This window comes from Erithacus rubecula (assembly GCF_903797595.1).
Source record: "Erithacus rubecula genome assembly, chromosome: 1".
NCBI classification, from domain to species: domain Eukaryota; kingdom Metazoa; phylum Chordata; class Aves; order Passeriformes; family Muscicapidae; genus Erithacus; species Erithacus rubecula.
In genome coordinates, this window is record NC_136658.1 from 5,404,540 (window position 1) to 5,425,071 (window position 20,532).

Below are 20,532 nucleotides of genomic sequence, written 5' to 3' on the forward strand. Positions count from 1 at the left end.
TCTCCACAGCTTACTAAAACAACTTTAAATGTTGAAGTTTTGGTCTTAAACCAAGGAGAAGAATTGTTCTTTCATATCTGACCACCAAGTAAAAGTGTCCTCCAGATTTGGACTTTTCAGGAACATACATTATATACAGCATATATATATATATATATATATATATGTCTATTTATCTTTCCCATTTGGGAAAATCTTTTAGAGTATATGATAGAGTGAATGCCAGTTTAACCCATGTATTGCTAGATAAATGGAAAAAAAAAATCTGTTTTTTCTTCCTTAAGTCAAGGATTGTGGTTTCTGAATAAATGTTCTTTGGGGCTCTTTATGGAATATTAGTTTGTGTGCATTTTTACATTCAGTAGCTAGGTTTTTTGCTTTTTTTTTTTTTTACTTTCCTAACAGTTTTCACTGTTACAAAATGCTTTCCACTAGACACTCTACATTTTCACCCTTATTTTAGGACATTTTTTCTTCTTACACATGTCCAGCCCTTGGGAAAAAAATACTGCCAAGTCACATATTTTTGCATCATTCTACTTATCACTCAAAGAAAATAAAGAGGACAAAAAAACCACTCACCATCTTCCTTGTGTTTTCTTCCAGGTTGTTTGCTAAACATTTTCATCAGTGACTTTTTTCTGAGCTACCCTGTGGTGGCTGTTGTTGCTTGTCTCTTCATTTTGTTGATTATTTCCATACCACTCATGATAGACACTGTTCAGAAAAAAACAAACAAGCAGACAAAACCCAACTCAAACCCCAAATATAAAACAAAGAGCACTTTATCTCAGATTCCTGAACTGTAAGTCAGACACTCTGCATAGTTACTTTACTGAGGTAGAGGTATTTTATATATTTGTTTTCACTCAGAGTCTCTGTTGAGCAGGAAACAACATGCATACTTCTGAGGATGCACAAAAGGAAATAGCAGCTCTACTTATGCATAGGAAATAAATTACCTTTGGCTAGAATAAGAATGTGCCAGTCCAGAATTGAAGTAGTTTTCATGTTTTCTTAAAGAATGATGTGAAATCTTTCCTCACTGCATTTTTTTTAATGAAGGTGAAATATAACTGCACCACTGAGGGACTTGAATTCAGGGCATTTGCAAATCCTGTGACTCCTACCAGACTCCTGGCTCACTTTGCTGAAGGTAATTTCACTGTGACAGCTGTGAGATAGAATCTATAGATTGTTCTGCAAAATGTAACTTTCCATTAGGAGCTGGGGGGACAATTCCCTAGCAGTCAGAACTCTTTGATAAACATTTATTTTTGTCTTTTTCACCTGGACAAGACTCTGCTACAGTTCTTGGAACATCTACCAGAGCAGATCTAGTTGCATTTCTTATAGCTGCTGGAAATCCAAATAGTGGCAGTGGCTAGCAGTGATAACAGTGGCCAAACATCACCATTCCTTAGTGTCCTGTTTCTATATATATTTTGGGGGTCTTGTCTCAGACCTGGCTGGGAAGGGGCTGGCCAAGGACAAGGGGACAACTTTGTTTGGTGTTTTGTGTGACTTTTTTATTTATCTCTAGGTTTATCCTGACAGCAATAATTTTTAATTTTTATGGTTTCAAACTCCATAATTTCTATTCTTCCCCTGCTGTTGCCTTTTTCAGAGCAGCTAATTTTCATTCCAAGGATGGTGTACAGAACAACCCACGAGTTAACACAAGAGGCAGCCATCTGACAAAGGACTGGGAAAGGACTTGGGCTTTCTGTTCTAATAATCACAAGTGCCAGTAACAGAATAGGACGAGAAGCTCAAACAAAAATAAATTAATTAGCAAGGACATTATTTATGCACTGGGAATTCCTAGTGTATGTGGTGTCTGCTCTAATAACCTGTGGACAAATCACCTCCCTCTGCTGTAACACCTCAGGGAGAAGGCCAGCAGAGGAAGACAAATGTAAGTTCCCATCTAAAGGGAAAAGGATAAGAAGCAGCTGGAAAATCTGCAGGGAAATGCCCTGCATATGCATAAAGAGCAGAGAGATCCATATGGGCACCTGCCCCTCACCACAGCTCTTCTTGCTCCTGGCTAGACATGTTCCACAGTGATCTGTATTTAATACCACCAGGATTGTGCCCCATGGGAATCTGAGCATTCCCAGCTTGCTGCTCCCAGTGAGGTGAGCACAGAGCTTTTAGGAGAAAAGGAGAGAAATTAAAAAAACCCCAACTTTTCATAACATTTTTTTTTTTTTTGAAAACAAACAGAACCATATAATTTGTCTTACATTGTAATTACTTCTCTGTTTGAGATGTTCACTATTTTCTGCCATTGTAATTTCACATACTGGATAATTAGTATCCTCTGCACAGGAACAACGGGAATGGCTGGGCAGCAGGAGAACTCTCTCTGGATGCTGCTACAATAAAATATTGTCTCAATTCTTCTCAGCTCATGACTCAAATCCAGGTGTGCAGAGGAGTAAAACTGAAAGGCCCAAATATTAAGTTAAAAACCAAAGAAAGGTAGTTTGTTGAACAGTCCAGCTGAGTAAGAAAAGCCATACTGTATAAAATTGATATCAACGTGAACGTCGGCTCAAGAACTGATATGAACGTGAGCATGAAATTGGTGTTTTGAGACAATCCCCTGCAGATGACCCTTAAAAAACAGCCATTGACTCCATGTGGAGGTAAAAGTCTGCCTCTTTCTGTGGCATCAGACACAGAACTTGAAATAGCAAATCTGTGTATATTCTTGCCTGAAGTATTGATTTTTAAACACTGTCTAATGACTCAGGGAAAGAATTGCTGTATCCAAATTCCATTTCAGTTCTATGGAAACAAAGTGTGGTATTCTAGGAAACAATCAGTTTCCCTTAAAAAAAAAATGGATTGAGAATTATGTCACAGGATTCTGAAATTCTGATGTGAATATGTTGGTATTAAGTTAGTGGTGACTTCTTTAAGGTATTTGTTAAATCATCCTTTGTGCCAGGCTTTAAATGATCTCAGAAAACTCTGGACTTAAGCGTTACATATTCTTGAAATCTTTGTAAGTTTTTGTTTTAGATAGGATAATGAATTTAGATTTACATGGTGTGCTATTGCTTCCTTGTGTTACAGAATTTGTGCAACTGTACTCAGTGTGAACAGGGGAAATATTTCCAGCAGAAGGCAAAAATGCTTCAACAGGACATGAACTTACCATGGATGAGAGAAAAATTGATGCCAAGATATGCTTAGGGGAAAGAAATTTGCATAACTTTTGAGTGATAAAATTTGCATTTACAGATCTGAATGGATGCCTCAATTATCTGACAAAGGTGCCTTTCACTGAGGTTGTTATCATGTCTTTTAAACTGGGACAAACACCTTTCCTCATGGAATATCCTGTGTGCTAAAAAATAGCAAGGAAAAGTGAAAGCAGGCTATTCCAAAACAACATTTTCATTAGGTAAAAAACTAGTTTTTCAGTAGTTTTCCAAAAGTAATATACAACTTCAGGCACAGGGAGGCATCAGCCTAGAACAGTAATTACAGCTGATCTCAGGCAAATTTGAGAAATAGTTTCTTGCACATAGCCAAGAGGAAATAAAAATTCCTCAAATCATACCAGCCAAGAAAGGGTATAATACAGTCTCCTATGTGGTAGAATCCAAATAGTAATATTTAAATGCAATGCTATTATCTATTTCTAGGAATAGAATAATTTCTAGAGTTCATTATAACATTATGAATTTCACTGTATTGAAAATCGTTTTGAATTTAAACTGCAAACTAATTCTCAATGCAAAGATAAAACATAAAGAGGAAAAATAAATCTTGCAGAGTCCTCCTAGAATTAATATTGGATTCTCCAAGTTCATATTGCAATAATACCATCATCAAGAGGGTCCTCAATTAACCTCATCTGACATTCCAAGCAGAATATTTTAAGGGTTGTGAAGCATGCAAATAGAAACTTCAATTAAAGGCTGACTTCATCCATTGGACAGCCTGTGAGAATAATGTGAAAAATTATGTAACCAACCTGGTGCTTCAGTAAACACCCACAGATGATGGAGAGGAGACAGAAAAAACTGAGGATCAGCATCCCAAATCCTTTCTCAGGCAGGGCCTAAAAAGAATAAGAACTTGTTTACACAGGGGAGCAGGGACAACCTTCACAATCTCCCCATTTTGGTTTCTGCACAAAATGCAGAAACCTGACCTGCTTCCACACAGCACAAATCTCAGCATGCATCAGCTGCTGAGAGAAAATATATTCTGTGCCTCTCCTGGAGCTGTGGTAGATTCAGAGTGCATTAAGTGAAATATTCCTTGGATGCAGCTCCTGCCTGTGTCCCCACCAGGAGCTGCTCCCTCTGGAATGCTTGGAAGTGGCCAGGGAGAGCCCTTGGCTGGGGAAACACAACCCAGGTGACCTTGGTGACATTCCCAGAATGTGGCTGAGCTTTGGCACTGCCTGCAGTGGGACAGCCACCCCAGAGGGGAAAAGGTGAAGATTCAGGATGCTGGATGAGGAGATGTGGCTGCCACACTCTCTCTTCAGGTGGCTGATTTGCTGAGGGGTCAATGAGGGGTTTTTCTGCTCTTCTGCACTCAAGTGAGAGCCCAGCATGAATCTTTTTACACCAATGGTATAAAACCTGTCAGCACTTTGCATAGGCAGCTTGTTTATACAGAGAAGCTGATCTGGGCTTGTGGCTATTTTTTTCTTTTACTTTTCTTACTTTCAACTTTGCTTATGCTTCTATTAGATGTAGCAAATATTAAATATTTTGACACACCTCCAGGACCTGTTTTTCCATGTATCTGCTGGAGACTTGTAGCTGTTTGAAGTTTTAACCTTTCCTTAGTGACTGTGGCAGAGAAAACACTACTTAGACTTGCTGCTTGTTGTGTGCATTTTAAATTTCCTGCTCCCACTCTGACTATCAAATAGGTGTTTGCTTGGATTTGCACAAGCCCTATTTGATTCCATGCATGATGATAACCCTTTCCCCTAAATGTTCAAAAGGGTAAATATTTTCCATGCTCAAATCCAGAAATACTGGTTAAAAATGTAGTAGTTCACTGTATCTCAGCTATCCATCCCTCACTGGTCTGTTCCCCTCTTCTGCCATCTGACATATATTTTCTCCTTCCACTCCTTTGGCTTCTCCCAGCAGGAAATCTCTTACCACAGCATTCTTAAAACGTGACTGCTGGCTCCTGTCTTTTCATGCAATTAAAAAAAAAAAAAAGATAAACACTGTCTCCTTACCCCCCAAAATCTATTAACAGAAGTGTACTTACTGTGCACAGCTCAACCTAAGAACAGTGTTAAATACTATATCCTAATTAACAGAGTACAGTAATGCTCTCATTTTAATCAATGGGTTTTGAAGCTCCAGCTTTCATGGAATGCAATGAAGTGCATTTCAGAATGCAGCACCACAGAGCTCTATGGAATATTTCACTGGCATTTCCTCCCCCAATTACAAAGGGCAGAATTGCTGTTGCAGAAACGTATTTTTGAGGCTTTTTCCCAGGATAAAACTTAGTGCAGCTGCAAGTCAGCTCTGCATGAGAATTGCAGAGACTTAGGGAGCAGTGAGGCTCTGGGCATCATTAACCCCTGGTGTTCTGACACTTATTTCAGAGCTGCCTCTGTATCCTCTGTGCCTGTCCTTGAGAGGTGTGGCACGAACTGTCTTGGACTGCAAATCCAAGGTGAGAAGGAGAAGAAGAAGACTGCAGGAGGTGTAAAGGCTGCACCTTTTTTCTCTTTTCTTTCTGCATTGATCACTTTGAAATGTTGTACCATTATGGCCCCCCTGACCCTTTCTTACCTTCAGTGGTTTCCTTTGGAAAGGAGTCTTATACAAGGAAATTTTCTTTTCACCTTCTGGTCTGTCTCTCCTCTTTCCTTTTCCACAATCTTTGAACTGACAGTAGCACTGCAGCCAAATTTGTAGTACACGAGGTTTCAAAATGCAGAAGCTTTTGGAAAATGCAGAGCTGGTGGAAGACTGAAAGCTGCTGAAGGACAGGGTGGCTCAGCCTTTGTGCACAGATCCTTGGGAAACCCCACACCCATTTCTACCCATGGATATGGAACAACACCAATTTTGCACAGTCTCTTGAAGAACTTATATCTTCTAAATAGCTATGTCTTCCTAATTGTGTTTTGCAAAAATACATATTTTGCTTAGTCATCTGAGATATGCTTTTATGAGGCTCATATTACTAGCCACATAGAAGAAAAAGTACATTTCTCATACCTTAGATTTTTTCATGGTCCAACAGGCTAATATTAAAACAAAATGGGATAACAGTGGGAACACAGCCACATCACACACAATGAAAGCAGTATTCCCCCAGTTTAAAATATCTTTTTCCAGTACCCCTGCAACATTCACAAAACAGCCTTTAAACTCCTTAAGAAATAACATACTAAAGTTTGATGAAATGCACAACAAATGTGCACTAAAAAGAAAATTTAAAAAAAGGAGCGGAAATCATATAGCTCTAAATTTTTATCATGCTCCAAATAGACCACAAGAGTTTTCTCTGATTAAATATTCAGCTCTTGCTTGTGATTTTTAGTATTTAGAAAAAAGCAGGAGTGAGTCAGCAGAGTGTCCCAGGATAAAGACTCAGTCTCTATTAATGTGACTGGTGGCAGGGAGCTGCTCCCTGCTTCACTAGAAGAAACAGGTCTGGCTTAGCAAGTGCATCTTGTGCTCCTGCTAATCATCCCACCCTGATTGTGAGGAAGTACAAGGCCAAGACAAAGTACAAGACCAAAGTTCTTACTCAAACTCTGGCTCTGAACTGCAGAAATGGCAAGATGACAAATACAACCTCTCCTCCCTGCCTGACATGCATTGGTAGAGGCCAGCAGTGCAATTCTGGACACTTCTTATTCAAAATAGCTTGCAAAAACACCAAATGGGCAGATCTAGGAATGGATATGTGTGAATTTTGTCCCAGAATTGCAGTTTCAGGGAGGAGGATTCATAGCACACCAAAAGAAGGAAAAAAAAGAAAAATCACAATGCTTATCTCCTACACACAAAAAATAGATCAGAGTGGGTGGGGAGGTGGAAGCAAGTGCACTGAGACAGATATAGTGCAGTGCTGGATATGCAACTGCTAAAGGGGGTCACACTTTTGTGCAAACCAAGCAGGTCCTGTAGGCAGGCCTGAGAGAAGCTATTTCTGCTGAAATTCAAAGCCAACTGTCCCTTTTTGAGCATTATTCTCTTGCTCTTCCTTATACCCATTTGCACAGTGACTCCTCTCCTATAATTTTTATCTGGGGTTGTTTATTGTTTGATATTGTCAGCTACTACTAGAAATAATAAAAATTGAATAGAATTTTTTTTTTAATCCAGACTCTAAAATTTGCCAGTTTAAATTAGGTTAATAAGAAATGTTCAAGATAAGCTAAAAGCAAATTAGATGAAAACCAAGATGAAATCTCTGCCCAAGAGATTGCCTCTACACAGCAGAGAAATGAGAGCCAAATCTCTTCCCCAAATGAGGAATCAGCTCTGATGCAGTGGCCAATATCACAGAATTTTTTCCCCTGTCTGGTTCTTGGGAAGATCCTCATTGCCTCCCACCAGGCACAGATGCAATCAGACAAGTTTTAATCTTTCCTTGTAAGCCAGTCCCCTCAGCAATCACCAGCCTTACGTTTCTTTGATTCCATTTCCAACTGCTCTGCAACATTAAGGTGAGGGTTTGTCTAGCCCCATACTCTGTGTTCAGCTCCCTTCTGCATCAGAGGGACCCAAGGGCATGTAGCAGAAACATTAAACACCTTGCAGAATCAACCAAGATTTTCCACTCCACCATTCTTGAACAGAACAGCATTATTATTTATTCCTCAGTAGGAGTATGATAGTTCTTCATTGGCAGACTGAAAAAAAAACCAACAAAAAACAAACGCAAAAATGGCTGTTTTGCTGTGCTGCTGTATTCCAGATTCACATCTAATTTCTGCCAATATTATTCACTCAGTCTTTTTCAACATTGCTGCTTTCCAAATTTTCCCTCCCACTGAATCTGTACGTTTGATTAATGTTTTCCCAGATGTCTGAACCTGGGGAAAAAGGCACTTTTGGTCTCATTTTGTTAAGTGCTAGGGAAGTCTTTGATGATCCATAACTAATTTTACTGTACTTGTCACAAAGCAGATGTGTGGCAGTAGTCCCCTAAGCAAGCTGCATTCAATCATTACAACTCCAGAGTTCCCCTTTCTATTCCCCCCCTTTTATGTGTTTATTATTTTCATTAATAATTAACCTTCACTGTGCATCATATTCTCTTTCACTAGCTTATTGAATACATTTGACACAGGAGTTACACATTTGATCCAAGCACATTTTATCCTCTTTTTTTAGTTCCATCCCTTTGAATGTCAGATTAGGATGCAGTTTGGGAAACACAATTCTTCACTTTGTCTATTTTGTCTCAAATATTTAGTGCTTTAACTCTCCCTATTTCTAATTCACCTGCAAGATTTTTGCATTAAAGGGATGGAGAGTCTTTAAACATGAAGAAGAAGAACTATTAATATAAAAGTTTGCAAATAATTCCCACTTAAAGAAGGTGTACTCTGCTACCTCTAACTCAGCATCCATAATTTGCAATAGCTTCACAGCTAATCTTTTTTTCAGCCCTCTCTTTTGGAAAGGTAGAAATCACCTGTGAATTGTGCCTCTTATTTCTGATAAGCTTCAGTTATCACAACAACAGAGAGATGACTGATGCTATTGAATCTGGCAATGAGAGGAATTTATGCAACTATCCAAAAGGAAACTATCCCTTTGTGACTGCACAGAAAACACAACTGTTTAGATTCACAGAGTAGCTGAAGCTGGGAGGCATCTCTGGAAAGTGTCAAATCCAACCCTCTACTCATACAGTGTCACCTGCAGGCACCTTGCTCTGGGCTGTGCCCAGTTGAGGTTTGAGCATCTCCAGTGACAGGGACTGACCAGCCTCTCTGGGCAGCCTGTGACAGTGTTCAAGCACTCTCACAGTGGAAAAAAAACAACCCAAAGTGACTTTGTCTTTGTTTAAAAAGAATGTTTTATATTTCAATTTGTGCCCATTTACTACTTTTGAAAGTCACATCTCATTACACTCACAAAACAGATTTCTTGTCAAGGTATATTCTGGAGGAAAAATAAATCAGCTACAAAAAGTGGACCTGTTTTTCTGCAGAAGGTGATGAAGTGTATTTGTAACACCAACCTAGATATTTGTACTACTGGACATACCAAAATACTTATGAAACAAAAATAATGTCTTATTCACTTCAATGCATATGACAAATACACTGACTATACACAGAAATAATGGAATTATTTGACAGTGAAGGTTGGAATACAAGCCACAAAATAATTTATATCATAGTGGATATTACAAAATAAATTATAGCATGGTTCTTATGCCTTCTTCTAAAACTTTAGGAGAATTTACTTGTTTGGTTCCTACTCTTAGATTCCTTTTCAGTGAAAGCTGCAGATGTATGTATGCATAGCTATATGCACATTCCATCTCTGGAGGAAACCTAGCTGAAAATTAGAAGAATTCTGCCTTTGAGTCTCAAAACTGAACATGGGAAAACCCAGGAGGAGACACTGATACAGAATTTGAGCAAGAGCATTGTGTCAACTACCAAGATACTATCACACTCAAATAATTGCAAAACTAATGGTGAACTTCCATATTTTCATACCCACTGCTTCTGGTCCTCTCCTCAGAAAGTCCTTGGGGCTTAGCAGATCATTTACCTGGTATTTGAGGGGTTCTTTAACTTGTATTCAAAGGAGCTCTCCTTCCTTTAATGAAGATGAAATACAAAATACTTACCCCATCTGTCCAATGAGGTGACTTGCACCTGAATTTTTATCAAGGGTCATTCTCTAATTTCAGCAGGTGGATTGCATGAAGCAGATCTTCTGCAATAAAGGCCTAGAAGAAAAAGTTGGTTTTTATGCTCAAGGTGGACATGGGTTAACAACTCACTGGCCTCCCTGGGACTGAATACTGATGATATTGGCTTCCATTGTCCACAATGAGACACTGCAGCCTTTCCTGCCTTTGGGAATGCCTGTTCCCAGCCCCTCATCTGGGTGATTAACAGCCCCATCCTCTACACACAGTGATGCTTTCTAGGAAACGAATCCAGCAGTAGTGGCTGAGTTTCCCACCTGGATGACCAGGCTGGGCTTTGGAACCTGCCAACATGTACACCTTCAGTTCAGCCCAAACACAGCACAGAGCTGGAAATGGGTAATTGGAGTAAAGGGCCATTTAATTTTGGCAACTAAAGTTGGTGCTCTGACAGGGACCAAGATACCACCTTCATTTTGGAGGTTAGTCAGGTGCAGGATGAAATTCCTGCTCCAAAATAACTGGAGAAGATATGTAGAAACAGGAACTCTCAACAGATTTTGCTGGTTTCCTTATATTTTTTTTTTTCCCTGTGGAGTTTGTTTTGTTTTGATTTTTTGGGTGTTTTTTTCGTTTTTTCAGTGGATTTGACAGTGGGTGGAAAAAGGATGACTCATATATTGTCACAATGTTGAAACTCATCTGTCTGGAAGGGTGTGACACCGTGTGCTGTGGGAGAAGGAGATGTCACTGGGGAGGGAAGAGGAGGGAGTGAGGTGCCATTTCTTGGATTAGAGCTTTTATAAGCTTCCAGAAGAGAGGAAATTCAGATGTTTAGCTGGCAGCAGTTGGTGATGAGGGAAGAGCCCTGGCTCAGTTCCTTGTTGGGCTCAAGGAGCAGTTTCCCTCCATCTGTTAGGAGCTGCTGATTAGATGAGGTAGGTTAAATCTCTTTTTCCCTCTGCTCTCTCTTCCCAATGGTTGTGAAATCACTTATTTGTGTTGCTGGGAGTGAAGAGAAGAGAAATGAAACAACAGAGCAAGCACAGGGCCTTTTTAAACTCTCTGGAGGTTGCAGAGGCCAGAGAGAGATGATTGGAGTGATTGAAAATTGATGGAAATTATAAGATTGGTGAAAGGGCACAGAAGGGAGCAAGGAATGACCTGTTTGCTTAATGGGATATCTTAAGTTTCTCTGCCAGGCTGCCTTGTTTAATATTTGCTCTTATCCTCTAAAAATGGTGGCTTATTGTACATTTTCTAAAACTGTTTACAGAAAGGGCAGATTTATATCTCCAAGTGTATGAATTGGCAGAGAAAGAGGAGTTACTACACACATTCCATGGGCCAGTGTGGTTTGTCTCAAGGCCATGCTGAAGTAAAATCAACTGCATCATGTTATAGTGATGTTTTCCACCTACAGGCACTTCTGAGCTGACTGCCATAGTGAATAAAGTGAGATTGTACAGGACTGGAAATAGAGGCCACTACAAGCTCCTTGGGCAGCAATGCTCTGACATCAAGCTCTGGCAGGTTTTAGAGCAATAAAGCAGACACACATTCACAAAAATTAAAAAAAAAAAGACCAACAAAACAAACAAAAAAATACACTGGTAAAATCCCTGAAGATAATCCCAATTATATAGAGGCACACAGACTAAATTGATAAGAAGAAATAAAGGAATAATACTATTTCTGGAGGAAAGGAGGAACTTTTCTTCATTCCTCTTCTAGCCTTTCTCTCTCTTCACCTTTTGTGACTATTCTTGGATTCCTTACCTCTCCTTGCTATTATATTGATCCATCTCCTGTTAGGGCATTAAATTCCATAATACACAATACAACAGGCTGCTTTATTTGTGTGGCATCCCCTTGTCAATTCTCCAACCTGTCTGGCCTGGCACAAAACAGTAAAAGACACCCAGAGCCCAGGGCAGCATCCCTTCACCAGGGGCTGTTTCTCTGCCTCCTCTGCTTTGCCAGACCAGCAGTTTGCATTGCTGGCTCTGCCTGCTGCATCCAGGTGTCATCTCAGGAGCAGAAGTCACAGCAGCCTCTTTTCTATGAGAGGGAAAATGAATTTTGTGATGTGGATTCTACATCACTATACCAGCAGCTTTCCCTTTTTTGGGGGGCTGACCAGAAATTAGGCTGAGATTATTCAAGATCCAGCTCAAGCTGGTTACTTTTTTCAATTCAGATTTGTTGTAAGGTTATTACAGTGGCAAGTTTTCTTAAATGGAAATAAAAATGTGTATTTTTTTCCTGTCTTAATCAGTGGAAAGAAGCAGCTATGAAAAACTAAGCATTTATTTCTATCATAGGATAAAAAAAAAATTTTGGTTTAGAGGGGCCCTTAGAAACCATTCAGTTCTAACCCCCCTGACATGGGCAGGGACAATTTCCACTATCCCAGGTTGCTCAGAGCCCCATCCAAGCTGGCCTTGAACAATTCCAGGGATGGAGCAGCCACAACTTCTTTGGTCAATCTGTTCCAGGGCTTCAACAACCTCATGATGAATTTTTCTTTATGATATATTATCCAAATCTCCCTATTTCAATTTAAACCTGCTATCTCTTTTCCTATCAGAAAAGCAGACTTCCTGATCAAACATCCTTCCCCAGCTTTCCTGTATGCCTCTGTTAAATACTGGAAGGACACCAAAAATCCTCACCAGGTTTTTAAAGTTAAATATTCCTTAACCCACAGGACTGGAAAACCAAGATGGCCAAGAAAGCTCCCATGAAGTATTTTTCTAACATGCTCATTTATAACCCAAACTACCTGATTCACATCTCAATTTACATATATCCCACAGTGCTTCATTCCATTGATTAGGCATCAGTGCATTTACATTTCCATCTCTTCCACAGAACAGCAGTGGTAGGTCACAGTGACCTTACAAATATCTTGTCAAAGCCTTTTGTGTCAAAACAGCACAACCTCAGAAATGCACTATCAAAACATCCCCATCACCCAGTGTCAAAACAGCTTCATCACAGAGCCTAAGCACATTCAAAGCCAACAAATTAACATATTAAGGCTTTATGGCTTTAATATCCAAGTAAAAACAAAAACCTAATGCCTTCCAAAGTTCTTATCTACAGGGGTGTCTCTGGAATGACTATTCTTTCTTTCTTTCTTTCTTTCTTTCTTTCTTTCTTTCTTTCTTTCTTTCTTTCTTTCTTTCTTTCTTTCTTTCTTTCTTTCTTTCTTTCTTTCTTTCTTTCTTTCTTTCTTTCTTTCTTTCTTTCTTTCTTTCTTTCTTTCTTTCTTTCTTTCTTTCTTTCTTTCTTTCTTTCTTTCTTTCTTTCTTTCTTTCTTTCTTTCTTTTTTTTTTCTTTTTCTGTGTGTGTCAGTGTCACTAAAGTGACAAACGTTTTCATTTAGTCAAACTTGCAAAAAATAGCTGGAAGAGGTTTCTGAGAATTTGGCTTCAGTAACTGTCAAGGCAGCAACATTCCTGCCTAGGTACAAGATTATTCAACAAGGTGAACATCACGACAGAGAGAAATTTGCAAACAGAGCCAACACACAGTTCTGGACCATCTCCTGTTGCATTTAAACCATCTCATTGTTCAATTTTCAGGCCAGACCTGGCTTAGTGCTTGGTTTCACTCCAAGTGACTAAATAAATCAGGAAGGGAGAAGCACATGCTACTTTTTATTTTCTTTTCTTTTTTGTAATTTAAAGGAAATAAGATAAACACCAAAAATCTAACTGTTTCAAAATCACAGTCTCAGTGCTTCCCTTGCTCTCCTGCCCATCTGCATATGAGGCAGAAAAAGTATGTATGAACACAATTTCACACCAGTGCAACTGAATCCATGTGAATCCCATAATTTGAATTTTAAAACCTCTCACTCTCTGCTTTGTTTATAAGGGAGGTTTTTAGGAACTCATCCCATCACTGGACAGCATGCTTAAGTGTAAACATAAGTGGCATCCAAATATATGGGCAGTCAGGAAAGCAATGTTTGGTGTGTTCTTGAATTAGGACATGCATAGACAATCCACTGGAAATGCAAAATTGCACTCAGCTAATCTGGTGTGTCAGCACTGCAAATATTCCTGTTTGGGCAGCACTCACAATTTCAGACAGCGACTTTCTTAATAGGTAAAACATTCAAATATGGAATAAATAAATATAAATCAGCTGGTTACATCCTTTCTGTTATTTTTTTCTTCAAGATATTAGCTAACAACCAAAGCAATTAAATTTACAGGCAAGAGGAAGGTCAGAGGCACTCAGCTCTAAACTGACTGACCTTGTAGAGGAGGCAGAGTGTCACAGCCATCAGCACAGTGCCAGGATCTGCTGCATCTCCCTGTTTCCCACGAATCATCTCTGTGGCAGAGACCATGAATTCAGATTGATTATATCAAGGTGGAACAAATCAGAAGCAGCAGTTGCAAATTTGCAGAAACAGATGCAGAAACTGGTGTATTACTGTAATCCCCAAGAAATGCAACTAGGGGCATGACCACATACCTTGATCTTGTATAAAATCCTTTTACTTAATTTTTCAGATTTGGTTAACTCCAAAAGTCATTCTTTTGAAATATGTGATTTATTTTTTTCATTATAGATGTACAGCTCTGTCCTTAAAAATAATGCCCCAGTATATAGGAGATATTCCCTTTATTTTAAATGAGAATACTTCTTCAGAATTCATTGACTTCATGAGTGTGACAGATGTGATGAGATAGGGAAAAAACCTCACTCTGCTATAATTGTGGCCTTTCATTTATACTAAATTATGCTTTGATGGATTGCTGCACTTATTCATACTTTACTTTTATATTCTAAACAGTAAACTAGTGAGTTGCAATCTTAGTCTGAGGACTAATCTCAGGATTTCTATGGCCAGTATCACAGCAGTAAAGTCCCTTAATGTCAACACTTCTTATTTTCATCTGCTTTTCCAAGTTCTTCACTGAAAACAAGATGTGCAAAACCAATTTAAAGTCAAGGGGGGCAGTTCTTCAGATCTCTCTGTCAGATACTTCTGCTGCCTGAGAGATGGGAAGGGAACAGGAGCTGTTTTCATATTGATATGACCTGAAAAAATTAGATGAAGTGACACACACGTGTGTAATAAAATCTGTGTTGAGGAAGAGCAGCACTGTGGGGGACCTACAATTACAGAAGGGGAAAAAAAAAAAAAAAAAAAAAAAAAAAAGAACTTTCAAGATCCAGTTTAGATATGTTGGCTCCTTGATTTGATAATTAAACTGGAAACATAATGAAAAATTTGGTGTCACCTCTCCAATCCTGCCATGAGAGTTATTCCAGTGGAATACAAAGTTGAGCAGAGTTCCAGATGGCTGCCCCTGTGGTAATAAAACACAGTCCTCTTGTTTAAAGGTGTTTTCTCTGGCCACCAGCTGGAAGCAGCAGTGACATGGTGACATTTCCACAGGCAGTCCCCCAGCATGGGGAGCTGTGCTTGTGTGTGCCACTCCTCACAGAGCCAGAATGTCCCAAAATACTGGCATTGGCAGCAGGGACAGAGATAAACTCTGAACTGTGGTAAGAAAATAGGAAAAAACCCACAAAAACTTAAATCCTGACCATGTTTCAATGACATTCTGCCATCGTAGCTGTTGCTGGCAATTTCTCCTCTAGTTTGATATTTTAGCTCAGCCTGCTTAAGTCTTCAGAGGCTGCAATGACAAGCAAAAAGCCTAATTACCATGTTTAGTTTGCTGCTTTTAGCATGCTCTGCAGGCTCTGTCATCATTTCACAGTGACAAGAAGTTGGGTGTTTTTTATCCTTGTGGCAAGTTCCTCAGTATTCTTGTTAAAGAAATCCTGCACCAGAGATTCCTTTGACTGTTTGGTTGTGTTTAACTTCCATTAATGCTGTTCCCCTTTGAAACTTCTTCCTCTGTGTTTACTTTCATACATCTGGTGGTGAAATGCATTTGCTTTTTTTTGTTTGTTTTTTTGAGAAAGATACATAAATCAAATGCTTGGTCCCTTGGGCTTTACTTGTCTCATCTTTATGCTGTATCAAAAGATTCAATAAAAAAAGTTAAGTAATAATCTTATAAAGACATGAAAGTGGAAGGTGGCACAGTGACAAATTGCTGGGAGCCATATATAAAATAGTCTTTTGGAAAAAAAGATGAATTCTCATTTTAGATAATTTCTTCCTTCTTTATTTCTTTTTCCAATTTGAAGTTTAAATAATTTTGATGTACAGAATCATGTATCTTCAAAGCAAAATTTCTTGAATCACAGTAAAGATGGATAAAACTTGTAAGGAATGTAAGAGACCCAGTTGTATCTAACATGTCCTCATTTTGAATCTGATTTCAGTTATTTCTTCTTATTGTTACAAAAGATGTATCTTAACAAACATGGATCCTTGCAGTGGAAGTAGATGAAGACCATCATAAGAAAGATATCTTAGTACCAAAAAAAGGAGTAAAAAGTCCCCTAATTGTGCATTATTGCAGAGCACACATCAGTGAGGCACAGAACTGCAGTATGCAAAATATTGTTAGTGGAGAAAGGTAGAATAAAGAAGGGAAGGAAGCAAAACAATCCTAAACTTGTAAAGATATGAAGTGAACGAGGTGGGAAATGAGAAATACTGAAATAACTGCATTTTCTGCTGTGAAATCAAAAAACCAACAGCCTAATCACATTGTCAGTCAGAAACCACTCTAGTGCAACAGGAGAAAAACAGAGATGAGAGTGAAATTTTAACAATGGCATAAACTCTTATAGTTTTTTTTTTGATCCTTTCAATTCTTACAACTTTCACCTGGCTCTGCTGCTTCTAGTGCCTCTCTCTCTTTTTTTTTTCTCAGAGTTTAAGAATTGATATAAAGACATTAAACTCTTTACTGGATATTATGGGAACAATGGCTTCTTATCACTTCAGCCATGCCTTTCATTAAAACACTCATATTTACCTCATTTTAGAGCTTATTATAAACATTACATCTGTTGCTTTACTGCCAGGCTATACACTTGAAAAAAAAAAATTCAGATAGACAACCAAAACAGGGAAGTTTTGTATGAAAATGTGTTGCACTAAATACAAAAAGAAGCCAAATGCAAGGAGAAGCTTCTAAGGAAAGTCACAGCATGGAGTAATCAGCACCCATGGCCAAAACGTCCTTAGAAAATTTCTCTCAGATACTTGTATTGAGTTTTCACTGCTTTATGTATCCTCATTTTTTTCTTCTCAATTGCAGTAGGGGATATCTTTTTGGGGTTTTGTTTGTTTGTTTTAAACTACTAGAAATGTCTGCAGAGGAGAGAACTCCCAAGTCCTCTCTGCACTTTTGACTCATTTATGGATTTGCTGTTTTGGATGTTTCTGCTTGAAGCACTTGGGTCACCATCCAATTGCCACCAACCACACAGAAGGAATAAAGTGTCAAATTCTCCATCAGACTCATATGTGTGTGTGTATTTTTAAATGTCTGAAATATTTTTAAGCTTTCAACTTCAAAGATCCACTTACCATTCAATGGTTGCATTCACATGAGCAGTTTTAAGCAGAAGAGTTCATTCCTTATTTTGATGTAGGATCAGTCCTGCTGTTTCACCTAAACCTTATCCCCTGTCATGTAGGAGAGTTGACATGATGACAGAAAGAAAGGCTTTAGTACTAACAAACTTTGTTTGTTCTCCCTCTTGACTTCCCAAGTGCCACTGCCATTTATTTAAAGGGAAAAGAAGTCAAGCAGATATATGATTTAAAAATAACAAGCCACGAAGAAAGAGAAAACAGACAAATAAACCAACCAAACAAAACTCCAGCAAAAGTACAATTTACAGCACTGCTAAAGAACAAGGATCCAGTTGGAGGGATCCTGTTTGCAAATGTCTTTACCCCAAGAGCTAAGGAGGCTTGACCTCAAAGGACAGCAAGAAATAATGTGCAGTGATGGTGATGTGTATGGAAAGAGTCAATCCCTATTTCACCTCATCACTGGAGCCTGGGGGTACCTTTGGAAGCATTTGTTTTATTCTTTAGGTTGGTTCAGGCTGTGCAAATGCAGACAGTTTTTACAGAAGGAAAACATAATATAATTTGTAATGTTATGTGCGATCTTAGGCACAACTTCCAAATTGGAAGGTTGATGGCAGGAGCTGATGGATGCAAGAAACTGCCCTAAAAGGGGAATGAAGCAGCTGGCCTTTTGTGTCTGGGTGGTACAGCTACTTCTCAGGTCCCATTTTTCTGTAATTCACAGCATTTGAAAAGAGAATACTCCAAAAGTAATAGAAGTTTTGCTATTGGCTTCAACAGGGCCAAGACTTCATAAACATGTTTGTTTGTTCTGTTGACTAAATAGTAATTATTTCTTTCAACAGGGCACCTTAAGGTTGATGCCTGCACCTCCTAAAATTAAACTGGGCTCTGCACTGTAGAGAATGTAACTTCTCCTTGGTAGCCACTCTGTCATCTCTCTCACATCACTGATCAGAGGAACAAGTCCTGCTGCAGCAAGTTATTTTGTCCAGAGTACCCTTCACTTGGCAGAACCTTATGGGAGAGGGGATGTTTTATTATTGGGGAAGGTGTTGTAGCATAAAAGTGATCAGATTTTGAAGTGCATAAGCTCTCCTGCTCTGATGAGAACAGGCATTTCTCATATCCTTAGACAAAGATCACAGGTATTTACAAAATCACAGCATATAGGCCTACACTCAGGAGGGAGATGGATTAAAACATCCTGTAATCAAATCACTGTAGATCTGTTGGAAGAATCAAGGGGGCAAAGTAGGGTTAAGATTGTGGAAGAGCCTTGTAGTCAGAGAAGTCTTAGACTTGAATCTGTGAGCTGAATTTGGAGATCATCTTAAAGAGAGGCAATAGATAAGGCAGATTAACCCTTAAATTACTGCTTGCTGTGAGGGGCAGTGTGCAGGTCAAAGACTTCAAGTCATTGGAGAAGTTTCTTTTATAAAAAGCCAGAGACTGAGACAGAGGTGAGCTGGTACTGGCCCTGCTTAGCTCATATTCCCCAAGAAAATTGCTCTTTCCTATAGACTGAGAGGTACTTGGCAGCAGCAATCAATATGATGCAGTGGTTCTTTGATTGCCAGACAAAAGTTCAACAACTAAACTTTAATGCAGAACCTCAGAGCAAATGTTTTAGAAATTCCAATTGTCTAGATTAACTAGAAACATTGCCTTAAATTTTAAAAGCATAGGTATATAGTAGTAGGCTGGAATGTATCTAAGTCAATGTTATTAAAGTTGCACTTATAGGCCACTCATTTATTTAAAAATACTTTTTTGGGGGGCAATGACTTAAGACACAGAATTTAATTACTAAGCCACAATAGAAGTGTCCAATTTGCTTTTCTCTCCTATTACTCATATGTATAGAACACAAATTGATTTGGCATTAGTATCAATTCCTGGAAAGGCTCAGATTCCCAGTGCAGTCAGGTTTGTTCAGCAGACAATTTTTTACTTTACATATAGTAAGCATTAATATTATATTTGTACTTCTGTGTCTTCCAAAGGAAGTCCTGCCTTTTGTTCCTTGTACTTACTGGGGTCTCAATTATTTTAATGTACAGTCTTAACTTTTAATAAATCAAAGAGAATTGTCTACAATTACTAAACCCAGAAAAAAAGTGATCAACTTGGCTGTTTCCCCACCCACACTGCACATTTCAACTCCTTTCACTTCACATTTGTTTCCCTAGAACTCTCCCATAAGGACACTGAAAAATTTCAAGGAAATAAAAATATATTAATTTATCAATAACGAAAATTAAAATTTCCATCTGTGGCATTGTGCATATCATGAAGTATTTTAATGCCCAATAGTGTAATCTAATAATCATGTAAAGTAATTGTACTTTAAACTTTTCATCTTTTTTACCATCCTAAATTCTGCAGATACCTATTTTCCTCATAGCATGGAATATATAACAACATGGAATATAGAAATTATGGCAGTTCTAAGTGATAATGATGCCAGCATCAAAATCAACCCTGGCTTCCTGCAAATCCAGGCTGAAATTCAGAGCTGGATCTCACAAAATAGTTGTTCAAGAGCAGATTATAGCCCTGGTATCAGTAGCTGTGCAGTTTTCACTGTCTAGATTCTAATTAAAAGTTCTGCCCTCAGTTTCAGCCAATCCTAAAGCTGCAAATCTCTTCTCATTTTTGGATGTTGTCATCATACTACCACTTAATATGTTTCTCAAGATGTTTGTGTCTCCTTTGGACTAATTTTTGATATGGATTGGCATCTTTGGGATAAGAGAGAAGGGATTTTCAGGCAAATTATTTTTAGCTGTTTAGAGGGGCAGGATAAAGATTCCCCACTTTTGGGTTGAAAAGTTCTAACTTTTATTTGCTCTGCAGAATCTTGGCAAAGTGACAGCATTAGCAGATGGTGCAGAGTGGGACCAGAGCGACAGTCACCTTCATGTAATGGACACTTCACTGTTATTCCATGAAAAGGATTCAGACCCAGGCAAGATTTAACTTCTGAAAAATCTCATTTTCATATGCTAAATGAGCAGTTTTTAAGGGAAGACAAGGAAAAGAAGGCAGTAATAGAGACAGAAAGCACAAAAGACCTTCAGGGGAGACAGCAGTTGTTGGGTAACAGTGGAGACAGAGGTGACAGCAGGATATCAACACAGAAAAGGGCCACACATAAACATCCTGAGGAT

At 38.7% G+C, this 20,532-nt stretch overlaps 1 long non-coding RNA gene across 1 annotated transcript; it reads right to left on the minus strand.

The window, feature by feature from the left end:
• Positions 1–3,252: 3,252 nt before the first annotated feature.
• LOC306806703 lies at positions 3,253–5,899 on the minus strand. Its single transcript, XR_013775533.1, has 3 exons — positions 5,799–5,899; positions 3,995–4,081; positions 3,253–3,361 (listed from the first exon to the last, which is right to left on the minus strand). It is a non-coding gene; the product is annotated as an uncharacterized lncRNA (long non-coding RNA).
• Positions 5,900–20,532: the final 14,633 nt, after the last annotated feature.